Source organism: Microtus oregoni, unplaced genomic scaffold (genome assembly GCF_018167655.1).
Source record: "Microtus oregoni isolate MIOR12 unplaced genomic scaffold, Mior012 000068F_ref0000429, whole genome shotgun sequence".
In the NCBI taxonomy this organism is placed as follows: domain Eukaryota; kingdom Metazoa; phylum Chordata; class Mammalia; order Rodentia; family Cricetidae; genus Microtus; species Microtus oregoni.
The window spans coordinates 1,191,985-1,218,889 of NW_024543975.1; positions in this window are offsets into that span (position 1 = coordinate 1,191,985).

Below are 26,905 nucleotides of genomic sequence, written 5' to 3' on the forward strand. Positions count from 1 at the left end.
ACAGTGGTTTGTTTTTACAAGGTTTCCAGATGATTCTGAGTTAGCTTTGAGTTTGAGAGCCACTACTTGGAATAGATAAACACTTAGGATCTAAGACTCACAGGACCGAGGTAGACCTGGCAGCTGTGCAACCCAGGGCAAAATAAAGTACTTAGAATTTGCCTGTAAGAACTAGAGACTAACGTGCCAGATGGTGGTGGTGCACACGTTTAATCCCAGCACTTGGGAGGCAGAGTCCGGACTAACAGCCAGGTATGATGGCTCACACCTATCCCAGTATTCAGGGGGTAGAGTCAAGAGGATCAGGAGTTTGGGGCCAGCCTTACCCACACAGCAAGTTTGAGGTACTACATGGGCTGCATGAAATCTTGTCTAGAAACAAAAAAGAAACAAAAGATAAGTAACAAAATTATTAATGTTAATTCTGAGGGTAACCCTTTGAAAATAAAAATTTATTTTCTTTTGACTTGGTTTTTTGAGACAGGGTCTTGTGCAGCCCAGGCTGTCCTCAAATTTTGCTTTTCCTCCAGCTTCCCGAGTGCTGTGCTTAAGGATATGAGATGCTGCTCCTGACTTGGGGATAAGGAGAGATGGCGTTCACTGAGATGTTGACTGAGGTTTCTGTCTGGTCCAGTCCCTCAACTGTTTAGTCCCAAAGAAACACACAGAGGTCTACATTAATCATAAACTGGTTGGCCTTCTTATAACTCTTATAACTTATATTAGCCCATAATTCTTGTCTGTGTTAGCCATGTGGCTTGGTACAGCAAGGCATTCTCATCTTTCTTCCTCTGCATCTGGGTGACGACTGCAGACTGACTCTTCCCTCTTCCTAGAATTATCCTGTTCTCATTGTCCTGCCTCTACTTTCTTCCTGACTACTGGCCAATCAGCATTTTATTAAACAAGTACAAGAGACAAATCTTTTCAGGGTAAAACCATTGTCAGAAACCTCTGTCAACAAATGTCACCCAACGTGAGGCAACTGCATCCACATAAAACCTGAGAGGGTTTGGGAAGGAATTCTAGACACAAAAAGAACAGAGTTAAGCATGGCCTCATGGCAGCATTTTCTTGGGTGTGCTCTGTTTGCTAGAGGCAAGCACATCTCATTTAAGAGAGATTTCCTGATTCCGCTTTAGCTGCAAAAATCTTGCAGCTCTTTTAAGAGGTCCCACCATGAAACACTTAATTGGTGTTGATGAATAGCCAACCGCATGCTTTTTGGTGGTGGCAGGGACCTTGAAACTTCATAAAGTTGTGACAATAAACATGGTCTCAGCCAGTACCTCTGCCATGAGAGCAGACTCTCAGAAAGCTAAGGAATAGGGTGTATCCAGTCATCAAAGCCACAGCTTTAATCCTAGCCATATTGCCTAGCAAATTAAAAACTCATGTGGTCAGAAAAAGAGAGATATACAGTAAAGAGAGATTCAAAGATGAAGAAAGCCTCTAAATGGTTTACAGTGTGTTTTAAAATATATGTAGGCTTGGGAGAGAAAAGAAAAAAACACAAAGTCCTTAAAATAAAAAAGAAAGAAAGAGTAGTCGGTGTGGTGGCACACACTTTTAATCCTAACACTTGGGAGGCAGAGGCAGGAGGATCTCTGTGAGTTCAAGGTGTGGTAGCACACACCTTTAATTCCAGCACTTGGGAGGTGAGTTAAATGACAGCCTGGTCTACAGAGTGAGTTCCAGGAAGCCAAAGATACACAGATAAACCCTGTCTCAAAAAACCAAACATTAAAAAGAAAAAGAAAAAGAAGAGAGTTTAAAATAAAGCCACATAAAGATGGAAAATACACAGTCTGGATACTGTATGTTATTGTGTTGTATCTGAATTGTTTGAATGCTGAAGAAGAAGCAACAGCTGCTAAAAGATATTTGATTATAAATGCTGCTGGATTAATCTAAGATAGGTATTTTGAAAATGCCTTGACTTAAAAATTGGAGTCAAAAGATATACTACTTTGGGGAAGAGGTTTTGTTTTTGTTTCCACCGGAAATGAGAGGCTGTGGATTCATTCTGGGCTAAGAAAAATCAAGTTTGATCAAGGAAACCCCAAAATCTCTGGTAGAAGATGGCCAGATGATCCAACGTTTCAGAGGACCTCTGTTGGAGTTTCCTCTGAGTTCTACATCCAGAACAGTCAAGACTGCTAGCTGAGATGATCAAGCCTCACAGGACTTTCTAGTCAGGACTTGACTGTAATTAAAAATTTTCTTTAGGTCCCTATAAGATTATCAGTGCCCCAAATCAGCAGGAAGCAGCCTGGAACACTATGCCCACATCCCCCAAAAATGCATTATGGGTGTTTTTTGTTGTTGTTGTTGTTTAGAGTGTTGGCTACAAGTCATGTGGATAATGGTGAGGAAGAAAGTTAAACAAGGAAGATTTGATTCAGAGTTCTTGTTTTGAAAAAAAGGGAGGGGGAAGTGCTGTCAGACAATGGTTTTACCCTGTAAAGATTTGGTTTTTGTACTTGTTTAATAAAATGATGATTGGCCACTAGTCAGGCAGGAAGTATAGGTAGGGCAACCAGGCAGGAAGTAGAGGAGGGGCAATGAGAATAGGAGAATTCTGGGAAGAGGAAAGTCAGTCTACAGCCATCACCCAGATGCAGAGGAAGCAAGATGAGAATGCCTTGCTGAAGAAAGGTACCAAGCCACATGGCTAACACAGACAAGAATTATGGGCTAATATAAGTTATAAGAGTTATAAGAAGCCTGAGGTAATAGGCCATCCAGTTTATGATTAATGTAGACCTCTGTGTGCTTCTTTGGGGCTGAACAGTAGCAGGACCAAGTGGGAAAGAAATCTCATGCCAACACCAAGAGTTCAACCTGGTGTGTGGACTAGCCAGGTCTGGTGGTATAAGCTGAAGTCCCAGCACTTAGGAGGCAAAGGCAGGAGCATTATGAGTTCAGAGTCATCTAGGCTGTCTCCAAAATGGGTAATGAATTAATTAAAGAATTTATATACCTGAGTTTAGGAAACAGGCTGGAGAGATGACTCAAGGGTTATGAGTGCTTGATGCTCTTCCAGAGAACCAGAGTCTGGTTTCAGCACTTCAATTGGGAAGACCACAGCAGCATGTAACTCCAACTCCTACCCACCTAAAATCTTCTTTCTGCTTCTGAGGCCACCTTTGCATGTGCAGCATGTACACACACACACACACACACACACACACCATGTAAATTAATAAATAAACAAACACACAAATAAATAAAAATAATCTCAGGGACCTTTCCCGAGACAACAGCCATTTATTCTATAAGATGCCAAGATCTTATCAAGTTCCCAGACACTGTGGATGCTACCAGTGCAGAGACACAATGAGAGACTAGGTATGTTACTGTGTCCTGGGCTGGGTGCTAAATCTTGACCCTGTCCAACCTTTGCCAAATGACCATAAAACACCATTCCCTCCCATCCTGCTTGGGGTTCTGCCTTGATCTCCATGATAGGATGTTTGTGATGGTGATTCACAGACTGCTGCTGTGTGACAAAACTTTTACTGGGGTGACCAACACACACATCAACTCACCGCAAGCAGGGAGCTCACAACAAACCAAAGTGTAAATGCCACCAAAGTCCAACTTGGTGAAGCAATGAGTTTTATTGGGATTACTTACTGGAATATGGGTGAGGGGGTTACTTACAGGAGTAGAAATGACTCATAGACAGCTGTGTTACCACAGCCTACCCCAGTATGGGTGAATTTAATTGAGGCTGGCTTACAGTTTCAGAGAGTTAGTCCATTATCAGCACGGCCCATAATATGAAGGCACACAGGCAGACATGATGTTGGAGAATTTGCTTAGAGTTCTCACATCTGTATCCATGCCCATAAGTGTGTGGGCACCCAAGGAGGCTAGAAGAGAGGGTCTGATCTCTTCAGATGCAGTTTTAGACAGTTGTGAACCCTTAGATTGTGGGAACTGAACCCAGGTCATCTGCAAGAGCAAGTACAAGCTTTTAACTCATGAGTCATCTCTGCAGCCACTGGGAGTTTATTTGTAACAGATATTCCTGTGGTCTTTTACTAGGCATTTTGTCTGTTATGAACCATACACCAAAGTGAATTTACGAATATCTCTAAGACAGAGATTTCAAATATCCAGCCTTCATGTAGTTACTGCAAAGCAGCCTGCCATTTTTGCAGTAGATGGTGGAGACCATTATCCACAGCCCTCATGCTCCTGTGTGAGAGCCGCTGCATAGCAAAGCCAATATAGAGGAGGCCCGTGCTGTGTGCCTTTTGGTGGAGAGACAAAACGAATGTCACCTCAGTTCAGGCATCCACAATGCCAGACCAAAGGAGCAGATCCAGCAGTCTATGTTGTAGGGAGAGGGCCTGCTTGTTCTTCCTGGCCACCCGGCTAGCTAAGCCCTGAAATAACCACAAGGAAATTATATTAATTAAATCACTGTTTGACCCATTATCTCTAACCTCTTATTGGCTAACTCTCACATCTTGATTTAACCCATTTCTATTAATCTGTATATCATCATGTGGCAGTGGCTTACCGGAAAAGATTCGGCGTGTCTGTCTCTGGCGGCTCCATGGCATCTTCCTCTTACTCCACCTCTCTTCCTCCCAGCATTCAGCTCTGTCTTCCCCACCTACCTAAGTTCTGCCCTATCAAGTAGGCCAAGGCAGTTTCTTTATTCATTAACCAATGAAAGCAACACACAAACAGAAGGACCTCCTACACCATATCTGGGTGAACCAATGGGTCTCTTGAAGTTACTCCAGGGAGCACAAGTGACCTCAGGCAGCTACAGCATCACCCAAAAGTCCTTCAAAGCAGGAGTGACATCTCATGAAGGCTGTATCCCTGGACTCCCAACAGGCTGACTGATCCACCAAAGAGTCTCTCCTCTCCCTAACAAGGTTACTGTGGGGAGGGGCCTTGAGAATTCTGGTCATTGTGAGGCCCACAAGCCTTGGACACTTCCTTAGCTTTCTGAGTCTTCTGAGCCTCCTTCTTCCCTTTGAGAGGGAATATTTCAGTTCAGAGTAAACAGCTATACAAACTCCCCTCAATGATTTCATGTTCAGATCACCATCCACCAGAGGTGGGTGGGAAAGTACTGGGGAAGGAGAAACAGGAAGAACAGCCCTCACACTAACGGGGGTGGAGTACACAATAGCAGGTCAAACAAAGCACTCTCCAGTCAGGGTTGATCACGGGTACACAATCCCAGCACTCTGGAGGAGACAGGGCATCCTGGTCTACATAGGGAGTTTCAGGCCGTCAACAAAATAAAAATCTCTAGTAGACCTCCCCCGCCCCGGAAAGCCTGTTGTGGGGACATAGACTTCTGTTGTCAGCATTAAAACTTGGAAATTGCCAGAAGGAGGTGGTGCATGCCTTTAATCCCAGTAGTTATGAGGCAGAAGTGGGTGGATCTCTGTAAGTTCAAGGCCAGCCTGGTCTACAGAGTGAGTTCCAGGACAGGCCCAAAGGTACATAGAGAAACCCTATCTTGAAAAACCAAAAACTAACCAACCAACCAACCAACAAACAAAAAACCCCAAACTTGAAAATTTCACATTAACATTTAACTATGTATCTTTTGGTGATGGGAAAAAAGAGCCAAGTATCTTGATGTGAGTTGGAACTGAGCAGCTGCTGGACAGACCTGGGCTGCAGTTGGTAGACCTGGGCTGCAGCTAGACAGATCTGGGCTGCAGATGGACAGACCTGGGCTGCAGATGGACAGACCTGGGTTGTAGTTCCTCACTCTAGTTGCAACGTGCATCCTGCAGGTGGCCACACACCAGGCCCCTGATGTACCCCATTTACTTGTCTTCTTTCTGTCCCCTGCCAGGCTCCTTTGGGGATATGAGTTCCTATGGAAATCCATGAGTACTGGTTGGCCTTCCTATTGCTTTATTCAGCCTTCTGGTGTGAGATGGCTCTAGCCCATACTGTTTTCTTATCATGTGATCTTGAGCATTGGCCCCCTGAGGCTCCCTCTGTGCTAGTTTCTCCACCTGTGAGCTGTAGCATTTTACACGAACCCTTTTTCCTTCTATAAAAATGAAGTTATATATTGCCCCCTGGTGTCCATAGTTGTCAGTGCAGCCAGTCAAATGCCCTGGAGAAAAATCAAAGATGAAAGGTGGTTCGGGAGTGGGGGAGGAGAGAAGTGAAAAGATAAGAGTTTGTGTTTCTGTGTGTGTTGACACCTCCCTGAACCAGTCAGGGTCTCAGGTTAGTCCCTATGACCAGCGGATCAGGAGAAGGAATTCAGATCCCACACAAGGACCCAACATCAGGCCTTCTTCCTGTGTCAGGCCTAGGGGCTTGTATTCACAAGCCAGTGTGGCTGGTGCTGGGGACCTGGTGCCTGGTGCAGACTCTTCGCGGAGCAGTGCTGGCCAATGAAATGCAGTTACAGACTAATTCACGGCTCTGCAATCACACAAGCTTCTGGGGGCGAGGAGCTGGGTCAGAGAGGTACATCAAGCTCAGGATGCAGGGGAATATCCCTACCCACACAACAGTGCTGGCCTGATGTGACCCTGTCGCTGTCCCCCTCTCTGGCTGCAGCCTCAAGAGGAAAGTTTGTAAATGTGGGGAACTGCTGTGGTGATTGCCTGGCCCAGCCAAAGGGTCTGGGAAGACCTTGGAGAGGCACTTGATTCCCAGCATTCATTTCTAGATCCAAACCTGGAGCAGAGTCTGCAGGGGGCAGCGAGGCTTCTGCGTCCAGACAGGCATCCGGGTAGCCTGGAACTCATGGTTGTTCTCCTGCCACTGTCTTCCACATGCAGTGAAAGGATGACAAGCTTGTTTCCACGGCCGTTTCTATCCGTACATAATTAAGTACTTTGCTTTACGGAGGAGAAAACAGAAGTTAGAGGAAATAATCCAGTCTTGACAAGGTCAAGCAGCTTGGCTCTGATGGAGGTGGCATTCAAGTCCAGGCACCTTGACTCCAGGGCCTGTCTGCTATGCCTGGTCAATTGCTCACTGCCCACTGTGACTGGTGTCTGACAGCTCCTGAGTCCCCAGAGAAGAGATGTATGCAGAACCAGTTAGCCACAGACTCCCCAAGCTGTTGGTAAAATAAATCATTTTCTCTTTAGGGAGAAATTCATCTCAGGTATTTTGTTAGAGAAAGAGAGAGAGAGAGAGAGAGAGAGAGAGAGAGAGAGAGAGAGAGAGAGAAAGAGAGAGAGAAGAGAGAGAGCTGACTAACATAGGAGGCCTGACTCCAGCCCTCAAAAAAGCCAAATCAAAACCTTTGTTTTGTACATTGATCTATGTCTGTCCTAGGTCCTCCCTCTTGGAGCCCCAGTCTTCTTGTGAAGCAGGGAGAACAAACTCAGCATCACAGAGGAATAGGCAGGTGAGTGAGGCACAGCCAAGGCTTCGGGCTTTAGAAGCAGGATGAAGTTCAAAAGGAGAGACCTAATGAGAGTGATGACAAGGGTGGTGGGGGCTACAATAATGGCAATGATGGACATGGGCATTTCTGCGGGTGATGGTGGGGATTATGCTGCCCGTGGGAGAGGACAATGATGGTGGCTAGTGATGCCCACAGTGGTAGAGGTGATGGCAATGGTGATGATGATAGTGCACGGTGGTGATGGTGGTGCCCACTGTGTTGATGATGGTGACCACTGTATTGATAGTGGTGACCACTGTGTTGATGGTGGTGACCATTGTGCTGATGGTGGTGACCACTGTGTTGATGGTTGTGACCACTGTGTTGATGGTGGTGGTGACCACTGTGTTGATGGTTGTGACCACTGTGTTGATGGTGTTGATGACCACTGTGTTGATCGTGGTGGTGACCATTGTGTTGATCGTGGTGGTGACCATTGTGCTGATGGTGGTGACCACTGTGTTGATAGTGGTGACCACTGTGTTTTTGGTGGTGACCACTGTGTTGATGGTGGTGACCATTGTGCTGATGGTAGTGACCACTGTGTTGATGGTTGTGACCACTGTGTTGATGGTGGTGATGACCACTGTGTTGATCGTGGTGGTGACCATTGTGCTGATGGTGGTGACCACTGTGTTGATGGTGGTGACCACTGTGTTGTTGGTGGTGACCACTGTGTTGTTGTTGGTGACCACTGTGTTGACGGTGATGACCACTGTGTTGATGGTGGTGACCACTGTGTTGATGGTGGTGACCACTGTGTTGATAGTGACGACCATTGTGTTGACAGTGACGACCACTGTGTTGGTGGTTGTGGTGACCACTGTGTTGACAGTGGTGACCACTGTGTTGAAAGTGACGACCACTGTGTTGATAGTGACGACCACTGTGTTGGTGTTGGTGGTGACCACTGTGTTGATGATGGTGACCACTGTGTTGATGGTGATGACCACTGTGTTGATGGTGGTGACCACTGTGTTGATAGTGACGACCATTGTGTTGACAGTAACGACCACTGTGTTGGTGGTTGTGGTGACCACTGTGTTGATGGTGGTGACCACTGTGTTGATGGTGGTAACCACTGTGTTGATAGTGACAACCACTGTGTTGATAGTGAAGACCACTGTGTTGATGGTGGTGACCACTGTGTTGATGGTGGTGACCACTGTGTTGATAGTGAAGACCACTGTGTTGATGGTGGTGACCACTGTGTTGATGGTGGTGACCACTGTGTTGATAGTGACAACCACTGTGTTGATAGTGAAGACCACTGTGTTGGTGGTGATGGTGACCACTGTGTTGATGGTGATGACCACTGTGTTGATAGTGAAGACCACTGTATTGGTGTTGGTGGTGACCACTGTGTTGATGGTGGTGACCACTGTGTTGATGGTGGTGACCACTGTGTTGACAGTGACGACCACTGTGTTGATGATGGTGACCACTGTGTTGATAGTGACAACCACTGTGTTGATAGTGAAGACCACTGTGTTGGTGGTTGTGGTGACCACTGTGTTGATGGTGATATGGCAGGGGTGGTTAAATGCTGGTATGATTATGAGCTACTAAGGTCCTTCCCAGTAAAGAGTGTGATGATGATTTATAGCATTGATGGAAATAACAGGGATGGAGATGATAGTGCTAACATCGACAATGGTGGTGAGGATGTTAATAGGACAGGGGTGGAGATAATGGACATGGGGCAGTGATAGAGATGGTAGTGGAGATGGCAGTAGTGATGACAGAGATGATGGCTGTAATGTGATGGAGGAAGTGATAAAGATATGCTGGTGAGAGCAATATGGTTGAGGTGGGGATGGCCAGGATGACAGAGATGGTGGTGATGATGGGGACGATATGATAATTGGGGATTAAAGTGAAGCATATGCTGTTAGAGATGGAAAATTGTTGGCTGAGGTTTCTGTCCTGCCAGGTCCCACAGCCATTCAGTCCCACAGAAACACATAGAGGTCACATTAATCATAAACTGGATGGCCTATTATTTCAGGCTTCTCATAACTCTTATAACTTATATTAGCCCATAATTCTTGTCTGTGTTAGCCATGTGGCTTGGTACCTTTCATCAGCAGGGCATTCTCATCTTGCTTCCTCTGTGTCTGGGTGACAACTGTAGACTGACTCCTTCCTATTCCCAGAATTCTCCTGTTCTGGTTGTCCCTCCTCTACTTCCTGCCTAGTCACCCCGCCTCTACTTCCTGCCTGACTAGTGACCAATCAGCATTTTATTAGAATAATGTAAGCAACAGGATAAAAGACCATTGTCCCACAGCACTGAAGATGATAATGGTGGGGTGATGATGGTGGGGAAGATGGTGGTGATGGATATGATGGTGGTTGCTATAGAGGTGAATAATTTGCATTGGTATGGATCTTGATTTATTGATACAAATTTTAGGTCAATTTTGTTATATGTATATTTCTGCTCTTGATTAAGGAACTGTGTTTGTACAGCTGATTTTAAAATATAATGTATAATTAAGAAATATAGATTAATAGATAATCAACTATAATATTCAAGCGCATAGCCATGTTATTTAGGTTTTCTAGATGTACAGAAATGTATTTCAGATGGATAGATATTCTTCAGATCTTTCAAGGACTACAGAATATGGCATTTGAATGTTTTAATAACTTAGAACTTTTGTACAATGGGACACATCTGCTCCTGACGGCACCAATTAATTCAAGAAGAAAATGGGCATCGAAGAGGCTTCTTATGGAGTTTGTTAGCCATTTGGGCAAGAAACCCCTCTTGCCTGGACTGCTTGATGTTATGCTGTATGAACTGAACATGTAGGCCCTGCAGAGATATGACTGCTGAACTTGCCTAAAGGTGAGATGGTACTTGGGGTTCCTACTTCATGAAAGAATCTTCTAGACATTCTGCAAGATGCAGAAGAAAGTGACTGACAAATTGCCAATATAGGCAGAACTGCCTCTGAAATTTCCTGCTTCATGTAAAAGTCTGCAGGACACAATGGGCCTGTAGGCTAAAGATGGAAGCCCTAATATTACAGAAGAATTTTGGGTGACTGTCCAGGCAGCGAGATGTCTCTGTCACTTCTAGAGTTTTGGAAGTTGCTTATAATGCACTTCCTGTTTATTTAAATAATATTATTTAATATACTTCTGGAGTATCTGATAGATTTGAAGAGTAAACGTTATAGTTTTCCTTAGTTATGATAAAAGATAAAGTAGGTACAAATAGTGTAACTGTAATTCTTGCTTGATACCTGTTTTGTTATGCAAATTTACTATGTTAAAGTTAAAAACCATCCTTTTTATTTAAACAGAAAAGGGAAAGTGATGTGGGTTTTCCCTCTGTATGCTATGAATACCATTGGTTAATAACGAAGCTGTCTTAGGCTTGCATAGGGCAGAATGAGAGAGGTAGGTGGGAAAAATAAACTGAATGCTGGAAGAAAGAAGGTGGAGTCAGAGAGAAGCCATGTAACCCTGCTGGAGATAGACACTGGAACTTTATCAGGTAAGCCACAGCCTCATGGTGATATACAGATTAATGGAGATGGGTTAATTTAGGATATAAGAGTTATCCAGAAATACACTTAAGCTATTAGACAAATAGTATTGCAAATAATGTGGTTTCTGTGCAATTATTTTGGGAGTCTGGGAATCTGGGAAATAAACACGCTGCCCCTTACAATAGGTGGTGATGAATATGATGGTGGTGATGGATATGATGGTGGTGATGGATATGATGGTGGTGATGGATATGATGGTGGTGGTGGTTATGATGGTGGTGATGGATATGATGGTGGTGGTGGTTATGATGGTGGTGATGGATATGATGGTGGTGATGGATATGATGGTGGTGATGGATATGATGGTGAAGGGGCAATGATCATGGTGGCAGGGGTACATTTAGAAGATGTAGGAATGGTGTGGTTTCTGGTAGCATCAACTAGAGTTCTTTTTTTTAGCTCTCCTAGTCTCTTGTTCCCTCTGCTTATCAGATGACATTTGATTTTCCTTCCAGCCTTGTTCTGGTCAGCAGATCCTGGGTACACAGTACCCATTCATTCACCCCGTTTCCTCCTCTGCTGCTCTGCCCATCAGTCCCTCTTACGTCCTCAGTTAGCCACAGCACCTGCCATCTTGCCTGGTCACTGACTTTTCTGACCATTATCCTCATCTGCACCAGAACTGGTGCCTGCCTCCTAAGGGCCGTTGGGAGAACTGGATAAACTCTCCGTGTAGGATGCATGATGTGCAGGACTGCAGATTGCGCTCTTACAGGGAGTCACTTCCAGTGACCAAGGAACACTGGGGAATGTTTACCTTTTTAGTTGGCACATACTATCTGCTTATCATACGCTCTTACAACCACGTTTTCTCTTCCCTCACCGCGGTGACACATCTCTAACACGAGCATCCTGAGGCAGCCTTCGCTTTGGCTCCCCTATGACACAGTCCACTACCGCTGGCGGGAGCGACTGCAGCTGTGGCGGTGAGATGGGGATGCCGCAGGCCACGAAATGTCTGTGGTGCAGAAGCAGAGTGAGAAGACTTGCACTGCGCTGGTCAGGGCTGTTCTGTACTAAATCAGCCAGGGGCCACACCCGTGGAATTGGCATCGCCACCATCAGGGAGGCGCTCTTCCTCAGTTAAGTCTTTCTGGAAGCATCGTCACAGACCCTTTCAGAGTTATGTTTCCAAAATGAGTCTAAGCCCTGTCAAGTTGAAGTATAACCACCAGGTGCAATTGAAGTAGTTGGTCACCTGTTGCCATCACCCCATGCCTCCGGTCGTCCTTCTTCCCAATGCAGCTACCTCCTTCATGTGCACCTCCCTCGGTTTCAGTTAAGGTGGGGTCTCGCTAGGTAGCCCTGGCTGACCTGGAACTCGCTCTGTAGAACAGGCTGGCATCAAATTCACTCACAGAGAACAGCCTGCCTCTGCCTCCCGAGTGCTGTAGTTGGACTTTACTTTGGGCCACTAGCTCACAAATAATGACACAGAGACTTATTAACTATAAAAGCTTGGCCATTAGCTTAGGCTCGTCACACTAGCTCTTATGACTTAAATTAACCCATATTTTTATTCAGTGTTCTACCACGTGACTGTTATCTCGCTTCCCTCCTGTGTGTCTGACTCGTTCCATATATTGGTGGCATCTCCTGTGCCCCTGTATCCTTCTCTGCCCAGAACTCCCACCTAGCTCTCCTGCCTAGCTATTGGTCATTTAGTTATTAAACCAATCAGAAGGAGGCTTATGCAGAGACACATCTTTACGGTGTAAACAAATATTCCTCAACATCACTCTCAGCCTGTCTTCATGTTTTTAAATGTTAGAGTTCACATGTGAGAGGAAATCAGTGGTTGTTGTCTTTCAGAATCTGACTTATTTTGCACAACATGATGCTCTTCAGTCCTGCTGAATTCTCTGAAAATGTCATAATCTTGTTCTTCAAGACCAAATATAAACTCCACTGTGGGCCGGGCGGTGGTGGTTCACACCTTTAATTCTAGCACTTGGGAGGCAGAGGCAGGCAAATCTCTGTGAGTTCAAGGCCAGCCTGGTCTACAAGAGCTAGTTCCAGGACAGGATTCAAAGAGAAGCCCTGCCTTGACACAAACAAACAAACAAACACTACATTGTGTCCCTGCACCAATTCTCTTCAGTACTTGAGCCTTTGCTTTTCATAATCTAAGTATCCCTTTGGAACTGAGGGAAGTAGGGAGGGAGAGGGAGAAAAGGAAGGAAGAAGGAAGGAAAAGAGGGAGAAATCAGCATAGGCAGGGCGACAAACAGCAACATGTCATACTGTAAATGGCCAACAGATGGCGCCCAAGCCCATTTAAGACGCTTGTGCGCACAGTGGTCTAGGCTGCCAAAGTGGTGAGGTTGTTGCCAGGATAATTCTGCTCCTGAAGTTTGCTGCAGAGCTGTAGAGCGCTGAGCACACCGACTTCTCGCGGGCGCTCTGCTCCCTGAGCCTCCTCAGTTGTGTGACCCATGTAAGTCTCCTGCTCTTTCTAGGATTTCTTTGTGGAACAGGAAAGGGCAGGTCAGGTCTCTCCAAGGTGACCCTCTACTCCCACCCACATCCTGTGTAGAAATTCCTGGGTGAGGAACGAAGACCCCACTCTCAGAGAGATCCTCCCTGCTGTGATGCACAGCATCTCCAACAGCTGGTGCCCGGGCTGGTGCGGGTCTGATCAAATGCAAGCCTTGGTTCTCCACCCCAAATCCCTACTGTACTACATATCCCAGGCTCACCCCCCCCACCCCACCCCACCCCCACACACACAATGTCCCATCCCTCTTACCTTGGAAAGGGTCCCGTGAGGGCCCACAGACTCTGTCTGCCCCCACTGTAAATATGTTTGACAGTAGCCAATGGGCTGGGCCCAGGTTCTTCCTGTCTGCACCTCACCTCCAAGCTCGCCCAACGCCACTCCCCAGTTCCCCGAGAACGGACTGGGTGTCTGAGGAAGCCAAGCTGGTATCTTGGCCAGTGGGATACCAGCCCAAGATCACCAACCACCCTCTCACTATCCTCCCACTTGTAATTAACTCTAAGCCAGGACAAGCTGGGGCCTTGCCCACCATCCACTGATCCCAGAAGAGGGTGAAGCCAACTTCCTGAGGTTATGGCTGCCTGCTCTGTTCATGACTGTCCATAAAACACCCTTTTCCTAGCTCTTCATCCCTTGAAGAAGGACCTGGAAACTCCAGTGGTTCTGAATCTGTAGCCATCAGCTTCCCGTTATGTGGCCTGGAGAAAGTCACTTCCACGTCCTCTCTGACTCCCAAACTCCCTTTTCCCTAAGGGGACCTCCAGGGTTTGGTGAGGTAGCACATGCCAGCACCTAGTGTACTGTGTGCCATTGGCAGATTCTCTCTCATTCTTTCAAGTGTTTCCAAATAAAGAAATGGATATTTCTTTTGTGGGATCCAAGGTTCCTCAACCTGATTCCAGCTCCCCAGGTCTGTACCCTTTGCTATTCTGGGAAACATCCAGCTTTTTTTTAGTGTGACATCATTGCCCCCACCTATGTTTTCCCCTCCCTCCTCAGTTTCAGGAGGTGAATGATCATCAGGGCCTTTCGGGGGCTCCAGCATTTGCCAAATGTGTGATAGTTTCTCCTGGTCCAGTGTCCCATCGATAGCTTCTCCTGGTCCCATTGATAGCGTCTCCTGGTCCCATTGATAGCTTCTCCTGGTTCAGGTCCCATTGATAGCTTTTCCTGGTCCCATATCTGATAGCTTCTCCTGGTCCCATTGATAGCTTCTTCTGGTTCTGTTCCCCATTGATAGCTTCTCCTGGTTCGGTTCCCCATATGGTGGAAGCAGGCTCAGGATCACTCCCATCTGTGCCCCTGTGTCTTCCACCTCCCATGTTCTAGCTGTACCTCCCTCTTTTCCTCTGCCTGTGTTCTTCTGTATTAAAGTATCTTCCTTGTTGACTGGCAATGAGACCCTGTGGCCCTGCTCTAAACGTTCTGGGTGTCAGCTTTAAAAAAAAAAAATCTGTCCTCTAACCCTTTAAGGTTGCATGTGGGTGGGGAAACTGAGGCATAAGGAGACTTAAGTAGGTTTAAGGTTATGCTATAAATCAGTGGTACAGCCAAGGTTTCAGTCCAGGTAAATTGGCTTCAAATTCTGAGATTTGGGGGAGCTAAGGCAAAAGATTGTAATCCCCGAATGTGGGAGGCAGGAGGCAAGAGGCAGGAGGATTGCCATGAGTTTGAGGCCAGCCTGTACTACATAAGGCATACCAGATCATCCTAGGCCACAGTGTGAGGCCCTGCCTGGGACACCGAAGGCATTGGGTGTAGTGATGCACACCTGGAACCCACACTGGGGAGACTGAGGCAGAGCTGAGGCTAGACCGCTCTACAGTCCAGATCCTGACTGACCAACAGCTGATAAGCAGATAATAAAATCAAGAAGTCCAAGGAGAGCAAACACTCTGGGGATTCATCCTAAGCACAGATCACTCCCCCACTTCCTGGTCGGTGCTACCAGGCTGACCAGGAGCTGCCACTCCTGTAGATTGTCACTCAAGGAACTCAGCCCTGGTCCAGCCAAGGCTGGCTGCTGCTAGAACAGCAGCTGAAATGCTGCCACCTGGTGATCACATTCGGAACTGCACCATTCCGCTTTGGTCGGTTCGTTGTTTTTTTGTTGTTTGTTTTTGTTCCATTTGCACCGTCAGGCCTGATCTCAGTAAAATTAAGATCTAGCCCCACCATTGAGCCACCCAGACTCTCTGGTAACCATCTGCAAGAGTGCAGGTGCTTACCACACCCACCCAATCCTCTGCACAGCTCCAACCCTGATACCTGCCCACTTCTCCAGGGCATAAGACACTTCCTCCCAGCCTCTGGTGAACCTTCTGGCTCCTTCCTAGCCAGTGTCTAAGCCATTTTCTGGGGTGGAGACACTGTCCTGGCCTACCTATAGAATCTGGGCTGGCATCGCGCCAGCCATCCCATTGTCAACCTTCCCTCTTCCCTTACAGAACCACACAGCACTGGGCTTCTCTCTATGGCTCACGTGCTCCAGGTTGGTGCCTGACCCAGGGCCCTTGCACTGCCTGTACTTCCTTCCCTCTTCAAAGAAGGCCACACATTAGGGTGTCTTCTCCAATGTCATTTATTTAATAAGTGTATTTTATATCATTTATGTATGCGTGTGCACAGGTGTGTGTGTGCACAGGTGTGTGTGTGTGTGTGTGTGCACAGGTGTGTGTGCACCCACATGTGCAGCAGTCAGAGGACACAGTTTTCTCCTTGCACCATGCGAATCAGCCACAAACAGATTTGCCAGTGCATGACTGTTATTGATTCCTTTGGTTGGTCTTGAACCTGGCATGGTCCCAGTCCCCAACCACGCCTACTAATTGACTGGATGGATGGAAGAGGGAAAGAAGGAAGGGATGAGTGAAGGAATAGGAACAATGAAAGGAAGAATGGAAGGGGAGGGGAGAGAAAGGGAGGGAGAGAAGGGAGGAAGAGGAAGGGAGGATAGAAAGGGGTAGGAAGGAAGGAGAGGGAGGAAGCAGAGGACGAAGGAAGGAAGGGAAAAAGGAAGGTCACTTTTCTCTCCTTGAAATCCATTAACCCAGCTAATCAGAGATGGCTCCCAGACCTGATGACTCATCAGACAGAAAATAGAGATTCCCAGGCCCTCACCTTTAGACCATAGTGTGTGTAGATGGTACAGGTGTGAAGACAGGAGGGACATGATCAGGCTGTGTGGTTTCTGGAGTGCACACCCCCATCCCTCAGATGAGGAAGCTGAGGCCAGAGGATGGCGAGGGACCTGTTCCAGGTCCTGCAGTCCACGTGGCTTCTCTGCTTTCCCTCTTGTTCTCTGCTCCATCTTTGTTGGACACGGGAGGGGCTGCCCAGGTGCTGGCCGTGTTTGACGTGGTGGGACTGAGGACAGTTGGCTTTGGATGACTCTGACATGAAGAGACAACACAAGGTTTGTACCCAAACCCTGCCTAGCAGCACCCTGAGACAAGGCACACAGAAGGTCACAGAGGGCCAGCCTGTTAGGTCAGCTACTGGCCCAGTAAGAGCAGTGACTGAGGAGGCTGATATTGAAGTGGGGTCTGGAGAGAACCATGGGTCCTATGGGGCCTACTGGGTCATGAGAAGGGGACCAGAGCCAAAGACGTAGATTTCTTTGTCCGAAGGCCCGGGCTAAGACCCAGAACTCTGCCGCGGCCACCCTGGCTCTGAACCACTCCCAACCATTGCCATCACCATCCTCAGTGTCTTCACCCTCTTTGCCCCTCTGCAAACCAGGGTGCACCTGGGGCTCGATGTACCATCTGGTCCAGCGAGGGCTGGGAAGGTGCTGATGGCCAGTGTTTTAGGATAGGTGCTTCTAGATGTCCCTGCCCAAGGGCAAGGGCAAGGCCCCTGGGCATCTGTTCACACATTTCTTGAAAATCATTTCTACGGGTGTCTTTGCTTGTTTTTTTTTGTTTTTTTTTTTTTTTTTTTTTTTTTTTAAGATAAGTTTTCTTTGTGTGTAGTCCTGGCTGTTCTGGAACTCACTCTGTAGTCCAGGCTGGCCTAGAGCTCACAGAGATCCTCCTGCCTCTGCCTCCTGGGTGCTGGAGACTAAAGGCATGTGTCACCATGCCTGGCTTTTGCGGATGTCTAATAAAAAGATCTGCTGTCCTCCTTTGGGTTGGACGGAAGAGGTAGGATCATGGTCGTGAACTCAGACTCCCAGGACTGACCTCGCTGCCATGACCACACCCTTTTGGGGGACAGAACTGGTATGTAAGTCTCACATCCCACAGTGGCCTGGAGTACCTCTGCTTGCTGACTTGAGAACTGGAAATTAATTCACATGGTCTGAGTGACTTGGGGTCGAGTTTTCACTAGAAGACTCTGGACTGAACCTGGGACTCAATTTTCCCTTTTGTAGAATGGGTTGTATTCTATAAAGTCAAAGGAAGTCAGTGTCAACTCCTTGATTCAGTCTACTGTGGTCTCTGATTTGTCAGGTGCAGCTTTTGTCTGGGGACACCTGAGGACAAGGATGTCATGCCTCCCTTCCTGTACACTTCGGAGATGAAGTTCTGAAAGCATAGCTCACTCTTTCTCAGGACTTGCTGTGGCAGGGTTTAGTCTAGCCATAGAACAGCCAACTGTTAAATGTGCCAATCTTCCTTAAGAATCTGGAGGTGGCAGAAAGCAGCAGGGAAGGGGTGGAAGGGGCTGCTGGACACGCGTGGGTGTCGGTGCCAGCGAGGCTGCCGACATGCAGTGCTGAGTGTGTGAAGAAACTGCTTTGAGGTCCTTCCCACTTCATCTACCCTCCTCAGGGTCTCAGAACCCTGGGACAGCTGGGTGCTTTCCCCAGGGAGTAGTCATTAGCACCTTCTCTGTGACTTCTGGGATGACAGGGGAGGTGTCCATCATGGAGAAGGACGCTGTCCTTGTTTAGAAGCAATATCAAGGCAGAGATGTGTGGACAACAGCAGCTGGAGAGAAGACTCACTGGCTAAGAGCACTTGTCACTCTTTCAGAGGGCGTGGGTTCAATTCCTAGCACCTACACTGAGTTTTGTCTGGTTTGCAACTCCAGTTCCAGGGGACCTGATGCCCTGTTCTGGGCTCTGTAGGCGCTAGGCATATATGTGGTACACAGATAGAAATGCAGACGAAACACTCACACATAAAATACAGTAAATATTAAAAAGGCAAAATGTGGCCAAGAGCAATATGGTGACCAAGCCTGGAACCATGGGCTGGTTGCGTATGTCATATCATAAGCCACCTGAACCCAAGGGATGGCTGTGGTCAGTCAGTTACATCTTGAACAAAGCTAGGTACAGTAAAACCAAGGTGGGTATCATGATAGTTCAGCGGTAGGGGTGCCCAGAACCTTTTGATTCTCAGCTTTTGCAAAGCTAGGCCAATCTCTGAGCACAGGGATATGATGGTTCTCTTAGGTCAGCAGGAATCTCTGCAGAGCCCAGGAGAGGGCACTGGATGCTGCTCTGTCTTAGGGAAAGATGAGCTGGAGCGACATTAGGGTCCCAACGGGACACAGGGAAAGAAATCTTTTCGTCTGTTCTTCTATAGCCAGAGAGGGGTAACAGTTTGTAGAAGCAGCTGGCAGGTGGATGGGCTCACAGACTTCAAGCCCTGTCTCTGGCTGTCTCCGACTTCATGGATGGAGGGAGAAAGCAGCTGTGAACTCTAAGTCACCTTGCCCTGACTAACGTGCAGTCTTAGAATGTCCCCTCCCAACCCCAGTCTTACTGTCTGAACTGCCTCCAACCCAGCCAATTCTCCCCATCCCTGTGGAATTCCCCCTTATACTCAGCACAGTGCAGAAGGGATGCCTGTGAGAAATCCTTCACACTGAGTGACCAAGAAGCCCCAGGAATTGGGGTGCAGAGGCCTGATGCATAGGTGCTAGGTGTCTGGTAGATCTTCCAGGTGACAAAGAGAGATGGGTTTGGAGGCAGAACCTATGTAGGCATAATCATGTATAAGACATGGCCAGGACATACTGAGGAAAGGGTGCTGCCCAGCCATGCCTGCTACAGCTGGCTGCAGTTTTGAGGACATCTGGAGGGAGTGGTGGCCTCTGCCTGGGGCCTCTGTCTTCCCAACAGGGGAGCCCAAGAACTCCTCCTGGATGTTCATCTGGGAAAGAATCCGCCCCAGCCCCTGCCACTCCACCAGGGCATCTGAGACTTTTCTTTCGGATTCAGGAAGTGCCCCCACAATAAAGCCTTCATCGGCATATTAAATCACCTCTTCGGGGTTTTAAGTGCATTCTGGGAAGAGATTTATCTATGGCTGTCACTGCTGTTAAAGCCAAGCATTGGGAAAGGGGAGAGACAGTGAAAAACTCTCAGAGCAGTGGGCAGGCTGAATGCCCACAGGCAGATTCCAAGGTCAGTTTCAACTGCTGGGCTGCACTTTCTCTCCAGTGAAGGAACATGCTAGAGACTCTCGCCACCCTGATGCCAACCCCCCCCCCCCCGGAAAGACAGTCCTTGCCATTCTCCAAGGACTAGAGGTCAGGGGAAGACTTTATCTGCCAGAGCCCCGCTGGGCTTTCAGGTCAGACCCAGAGACCCCCACCTAGTTCAAGTCTCACAACATCTCTTGGAGGAGGAAGGACCCTACATTTATAAGTGAAAGTTAAGGTCTGGGGAGGTGACTAGGTGACAGTTAGGGTGAGGTCCAAACCTCTTAGCAAAGAAACAGGAAGTAGAAACCATCTATTTGTATAGATGAGAACAGGACTTGGTGAGGGGGGGGGCTGGGGATCTCCCAACTCTAGCCCTTCCCCATCACCTGTAGTTTCAAAGATTTACTCCCTCCCTCAGCCCTTTCTGTTTTCAGCAGATACTTGTAGAGAATGGCCTCAAGGGGTAAAAACTCTTACTACCAAACCCGATGTCCCGAGTTCCATCCTTGGGATCTCCATGGTGGAAGAAGGGAACTGATTCTTGCAAGCTGTCTCCTCTGTAAATACACCATATTACACACACACACACACACACACACACACACACACCACATACATACACACTAAATGTAATTTAGAAGATTCTCCAAGACTTGTGCTAGTAAATTGGTAGGGTAACATAGATGGCATGCTTGGGAAAGTAGGAACCAGGTCCCAGCCTCACTGATATATTTTTTTTTGGGGGGGGGGGTCCACCACTTTCTTTGTTACCTGAGGGTTTTGCGTCACTGGAGCAAGGCCAGTTCAACCTCAAAATCATTTTCACCCACAAGGAGCAGCCCAGACAGTACTGGGACCTTTGTGGGCCTCTCCCATCTCCCTTCCTTGCCCCCTCAGCCCTGGCCTCTGGCTCCTATTCTCCTGGTACCAGCTCAGCAGGGACAGCCCGGGGGGCAAGGAAGCCCCCAGGGAGCCTGGGTCAGCCAGAGGAACGGTTAGGGTGGGGGTAGCGGGTACTGAAGAGGTGTGTTTTGAAATCTGTTTCCTTTTGGCCACGCTTGAACTTCTAAGCTGCTAGGTTTGACTGACAGGCGGGAAAGGAGCCCCGGGGCAGAGATGGAGGGGCTCTGCAGGGGCTGGGCTGTGGCTGCATCCCCTGCCTTCTTGGTCTCCAGCTCTCGGTGTGGGAGGAGGGGCCCTGGGTCTTAAGTCACCCTGCTGGGGGAAGGAGGGTGGGGTGGGGCTCCTGGAATCAGAAGCAGAAGATTCAGGACTCTTCTGCTGGTCTCAGCTGCTCAGAGCCCCTTGGAAGGCTAAGCCCCGCAGCACCACCCCTGCAAGGGCAAGCAGCTTTTATTGTGTTCCCATCTGTCCTACAAATATGTCTGTGAAATGAACTAATCTTTGCAAGAATCACACAGCCAATGTCCTTCCTCTATAAATACCTGCTGCCCTTCTCAAGTCAGTGCCTAGGTGAGCCCAGGACCAGCCCTCACCAAGTTCAGCTCTTCTCTGTCCTTGCTAGGTAGCTCAGGGCCACTCCTATTAAACTACACTTCCCAGGCTCCCTGTCCATCAGCTTCCTGTCAGCCTTGGCCAATGGGAAGAACTGGTTGGAGATTAACAGTCTGTAAGAAAAGGGGTCCCAGGGTCTTCTTTTCACCTCTCCCTGAGGCGTGGAGGGTCACCTCCATGGTTCAGCTCAGAAAGGAAGCCTCTGCCTGATGGTGACTTCAGTGTCTTGTCCCTCCAGTGCCAGGATGTCACAAGTCCCTGTGGCAGTTGGTCCCTGAGTGCCACCCCATCCCTAACAGACCCCTCAGCTACTCTAGATGAGTGAGTTTCCTGCAGCGAACCCTGTTTGTGGAGACCTCTGGTGTGAACTCTGACTGACCAGCAGATCAGATACCCCTAAGTGCCTCTTCTCCTGCCTCCCCCACATTTTCCCTGGCTTTCTCACTTCACTATCTCTCTGTGCCTCTCTGGATTTGAAAGGGAAAGATTTCCTTCTTTTAGGGCCTGGACATGCTGCCTCTGGCCTGCTGTACCATCTCTCCTAACTGTTCTTCTATCGCAAGGCCTGATTATGAACCCCACAGGTATGAACCTTCTTCTTCCTGAAGGTTAATTTCCTGTCAGCTCCTTTGCTGAACCTACTGCTTCGGGTTCTAATGCAATTAATTGTGACATGTACCCAGAGATGCACTGATGGTAGTGAGTGCCATGAGCACATCTGTGTGAGGACCTCCGTGAGCACACCTGTGTGAGGACCTCTGAGAGCACACCTGTGTGAGCACACCTGTTGAGGACCTCTGTGAGCACACCTGTGTGAGGACCTCTGTGAGCACACCTGTGTGAGGACCTCTGAGAGCACACCTGTGTGAGCACACCTGTTGAGGACCTCTGTGAGCACACCTGTGTGAGGACCTCTGTGAGCACACCTGTGTGAGTACCTCTGTGAGCACACCTGTGTGAGGACCTCTGTGAGCACACCTGTGTGAGGACCTCTGTGAGCACACCTGTTGAGGATCTCTATGAGCACACCTGTGGGAAACCAGGTGGAAGCATACCTGCGAGTGCACCTGTGAGTAGCTTTCTTTGTGCTTAGAGTCCCTGTTGTGTGAAAAAAAGAAATTTTGACAAGGGGCAATCCCCCAGGCCACAAGGCCCCTAGTAACTCAGTTGGATATGTTTGTCATCTCTGCCTGTCCTTTTTCTCCTACTTCTCTTAAAGTTACAGAGGGTAACTTTTGTCATGTCCAGGTTCTAGAATCCTGGAACAGCAAATGGGACGAGGGACACAGGGATAATTTGAGACACATAGATAAGGCGGAAAGGAAAGCCACTCCTGAGAATGGAAGTGGACTAGAGTCAGCTGGGTCTGAGCCCTGGACCCTTTAAGGGTTACTTTCGTAGGTCCTTTTTGCTCTCACTAGGTTATCATGGGGTTTTCTCAAGTGTCCTTTTGACTGCTTGTAGCCTGGAGGGAAGGGTTTAGTCTTTCTCTGAGAACTGGCTTATTTCAAGGTGATCTTTTGTTGTTAAGATTTATGTATTTTTATTTTATGTGTGTAAGTGTTTGCCTACTATGTGCATCATGTGTGCCCAGAGCCCCAAAGGCATTGGAGTTACAAGTGGTTGTGAGCCATCTGATGGGGTGCTGTGAGGTGAACCCAGGTCCTGCGCAAGAGAGGCAAGCCACCTTCCAGGACATCAACCTTGATGTCTCTCCTGCCGCCACCTACTGTCTGCAACTGACATTTCTCAGAAGAAGCAATCTGCCTAGACAGGGACAGGATGTCCCAGGGCCACTGGACCAGGGGACACGAGGTCACTTCGTCCTGGAGTGGATTCTGGGGCCGCCTCTGCCCTGAAGAATCTTCCCCATCACAGCTCAGCTGCTGACTCTGCACGCCCCTGTCCTTCAGCTTCCTCCAGTTCAGGGCAGAGGCAGCTTTAGAAACCGCAGAGCTGGGCCTACTGCCAGAGCCTGCGCCTCAGCGACCCCTTCCCTGGACCTAGTTCCTGAAACTGCTGTGCCTCTGGGGAGGTTTGCTCAGCCCTCCTGGGCTGGGTGTGGTGTCTTACATGTGTCTGCAATCATCTGAAGTAGGTCCCCTGGGTGGAATAAGGTTAAGGACCAATAGTGGCCCTAACCCTCACTGAAAGTCATCCCTAAAATTCATCACCATCCTGTGGGTGTATCCTGCTGCTTCAGAGGGCATAGGTATATGGGAATTTGGAAGTTCTTGAAGTGCAGGAGACCTTCCAGCGTAGAGCAGTCTCTGGGGCCCTGGAACAGAATCAGTGGCTTTCTTGAGAGGTGCCACCCAGGCAGGGATAGAAAATCAGGCCCAGAGAAAGCAGGGAGGCAAGACTCCAGACAAAATACCCACGCTGGCCGAGAGGGCATGGATTGCTCAGCTCAGAGGCTGCTGAGAGCCTGAGGGGCCGGGGGCTCAGGGATATGGGAGCCAGCCTGGAAATGGGTGAAGGGAAGAAGACCTGCTCGTGCCTTCCTAAGCTTGTGGGGACACCCAGCCTGAGGAGGGGCATGGTTCGTTTGAGCAAGGACCTTTCGATTTCATACCCACCATTTACCCACCGTCCTCCATGGCAGACAGCCAGAAGTGGGTCAACACCTCCAAGTCTTAGCCTGGCTGCTTGAAGGAGCTCAAACCGTCCTCAGCCCAGTCGCCGAATTTATTAAAGCCTCAGGAATCCCAGGAGACAAGCACTGTGCTCACACACTTCAAAGATGAGCAGTGTGAGGGTCAGGTAGTGTTTAAAAGGCTCTGTGTCAGGCAGATCTAGGAGTCTGGGGAAAGCGACCCTTGTGCAGGTATCCCCAGGGCGGCTTACCATGGCCAGCCATGTGAGAATGTTAACAGGGACCTAGCAGATCCGATGCCGTCCTGAGCTCTTCTGCGCTCCTTTTCGGGTTCTTCCATTGCCACCTTTGGGGCCCAGTCTGAACTCGGTTCCTTCTTTGGGAGCCCCTCCCTGAGTCCTGGCTAGGCTGGGTTTCTCTCTGTCCCCAGCAGTACTGCATTCCCCCAGGGTAGCCTCCCTCATTCCTCCCTCAGCCAATGTGCTGGGAGTACTCAAGAGCATGCTAGGGCCTGGAGAGTGAGGACATGGCCCCAGCTCCAGCCTCTAGCGTATTAGCTGCTTTCCCACCCCAGCTCCAGCCTCTAGCATATTAGCAGCTTTCCTGCTGCTGTCACCAGAATACCTGATAGAATATAAGACCACATCATGGTATCTGAAGCTCAGCTCATCACTGGGAATGGCTTTGTCAGAGGTAGCCATAGCTGTGAGGCTGAGGCTGTTCACTTCCAGTGGGCTTGAAGCAGAGACGGAGCCAGGATCCAGGAGCAGGTCTGCCCTAGTTAACCATCTCCTCCTCCCAAAAGGGCTGTAACTTCTGAAACTGGTGCCAGCAGCTGCATAAAGCGACCAAAGCATGAGGCCATGGCAGACATTTCAAATTAAAACCCTAACCAAGATAGAAGAAAATACACAGGAATACACAGTTGGGTACCAACAACACTGGTTTTTGGGGGGGGGGAAGGAAAGACAATGAAGACAGGTAATAGTTTAAAGTTCTTGGGGAGTAACTTGGAGGGGGTAACATCTGAGCAGAGGAACTTAGCACAGTATGAGGGTATTGTCTGTCTCTCCCACTGGGATACTATCATCTCCATCACCACCACCATCATCACCATCATCATCATCATCATCATCATCATCACCATCATCATCATTATCACTGTCACCCCTACCACCATCATCATCATCATCATCACCATCATCATCATCACCATCATCATCATTATCACTGTCACCCCTACCACCATCATCATCACCATCACCATCATCATCATCACCATCATCATCATCATCATTATCACTGTCACCCCTACCACCACCATCATCACCATCATCATCATCATCACCATCATCATCATTATCACTGTCACCCCTACCACCATCATCATCACCATCACCATCATCACCATCATCATCATTATCACTGTCACCACTACCACCATCATCATCACCATCATCATCATCATCATCACCATCATCATCATTATCACTGTCACCCCTACCACCACCATCATCACCATCACCATCATCATCATCATCACCATCATCATCATCACCATCATCATCATTATCACTGTCACCCCTACCACCATCATCATCACCATCATCATCATCATCATCATCATCATCATCATTATCACTGTCACCACTACCACCATCACTATCACCATCATCATCACTGTCATCAGCATCATAATCATCACCATCACCACCATCATCATCAGTTAAGGGGAGGGTAAAGGAGAAAGCAGCCATGTGTGGAGTTGAGAGGACAACATCGAGGAATCAGCTCTCTCTCTCTCTCTCTTCTCTCTCTCTCTGATGTTTCTGGAATCTAATGTAGATCTTAAGACTTGCGCAGCAAGCCCTAAGCACTTTAGCCTCTAAGCCATCTTGCTGTCTTTGATGTTTTTATTGTTTTGTTTAGTTTTGGAGACAAGGTCTTGTGTTTCCAAGGCTGGCCTCAAACCCCCGAGATAGCCAGGGATGATCTTGAACTTCTGCTTCTCCTGCCTCTACCTCCCCACTACAGGTGTGAGCTACTTATAACCCCCAGATGGGGGTTGAACCCAGGACCTTGTCTATGCTAGGCAAGCAAGCATACTAGCAGCTGAACTGAAATCCCAGCCCTTCCTCCTGGGCCACTGTCCATCATAAGGAAACTATTGCCATGTTTAGAACAATGTCTGCATAGATGCTGGACAAGCAGCCCCACACACCAGCTGAAGGAGTGACTGGATGAGTGGTTGAGGTGGAACATCTTTGAGGTTCTGCCTGAGGGTCCCTCCAGTTCTAATGGAAAGGACCAGGCACCCAACTGCAATCCATGTTATAGCAACCACGCACATCTGCAGCCGAGCCTACCCCAAAAAGAAGAAGGGAAGGGTACAACTAAAGAGCCCAGGGAAGAGGACAGATCTCTCGAGAGCACAGTCACCTGCACCTTGTGGCCTGGCAGTGCATACCCTGGAGTCTTCTGTCTATAAAGTAGGGTGATGGACTTCTGTGGAGCCTTTCAGCACGGCTATGGGGACCGTGAAGGAAGACCTTCAAGAGCCACAATGCAGTCCCCGCAAAGGATGGGCAGTGGGTGGATGGACAGCAGAAAAACATCAGCAGAGCAGAAGAAATCTCCCAGGTTTCCTGATTTTCTCCCCCAGACTTGGGATTAGCAAAATACTCATTCCCTTTTGTGTTTTGGGTTCAGACACATAATGTTCAAATCCTGGCTAACAACGCTGCTGTATAAAAAGTAAGATGCCAAGCCACCAACGCAGACTCGAGAATGAGACCAATGAATTACCCTATTAACATCCCAAAGTCTGGGTGTCAAGAAGAAAAGTGCCCCCCTTCCTCAGAGGATCTCTGTGGTCACTTGGAAAGAGGTTGGCAAGGACAAGAAGGAAGAAGAGGGCCCTTACTCTGCAAAGGAAGCCTCAG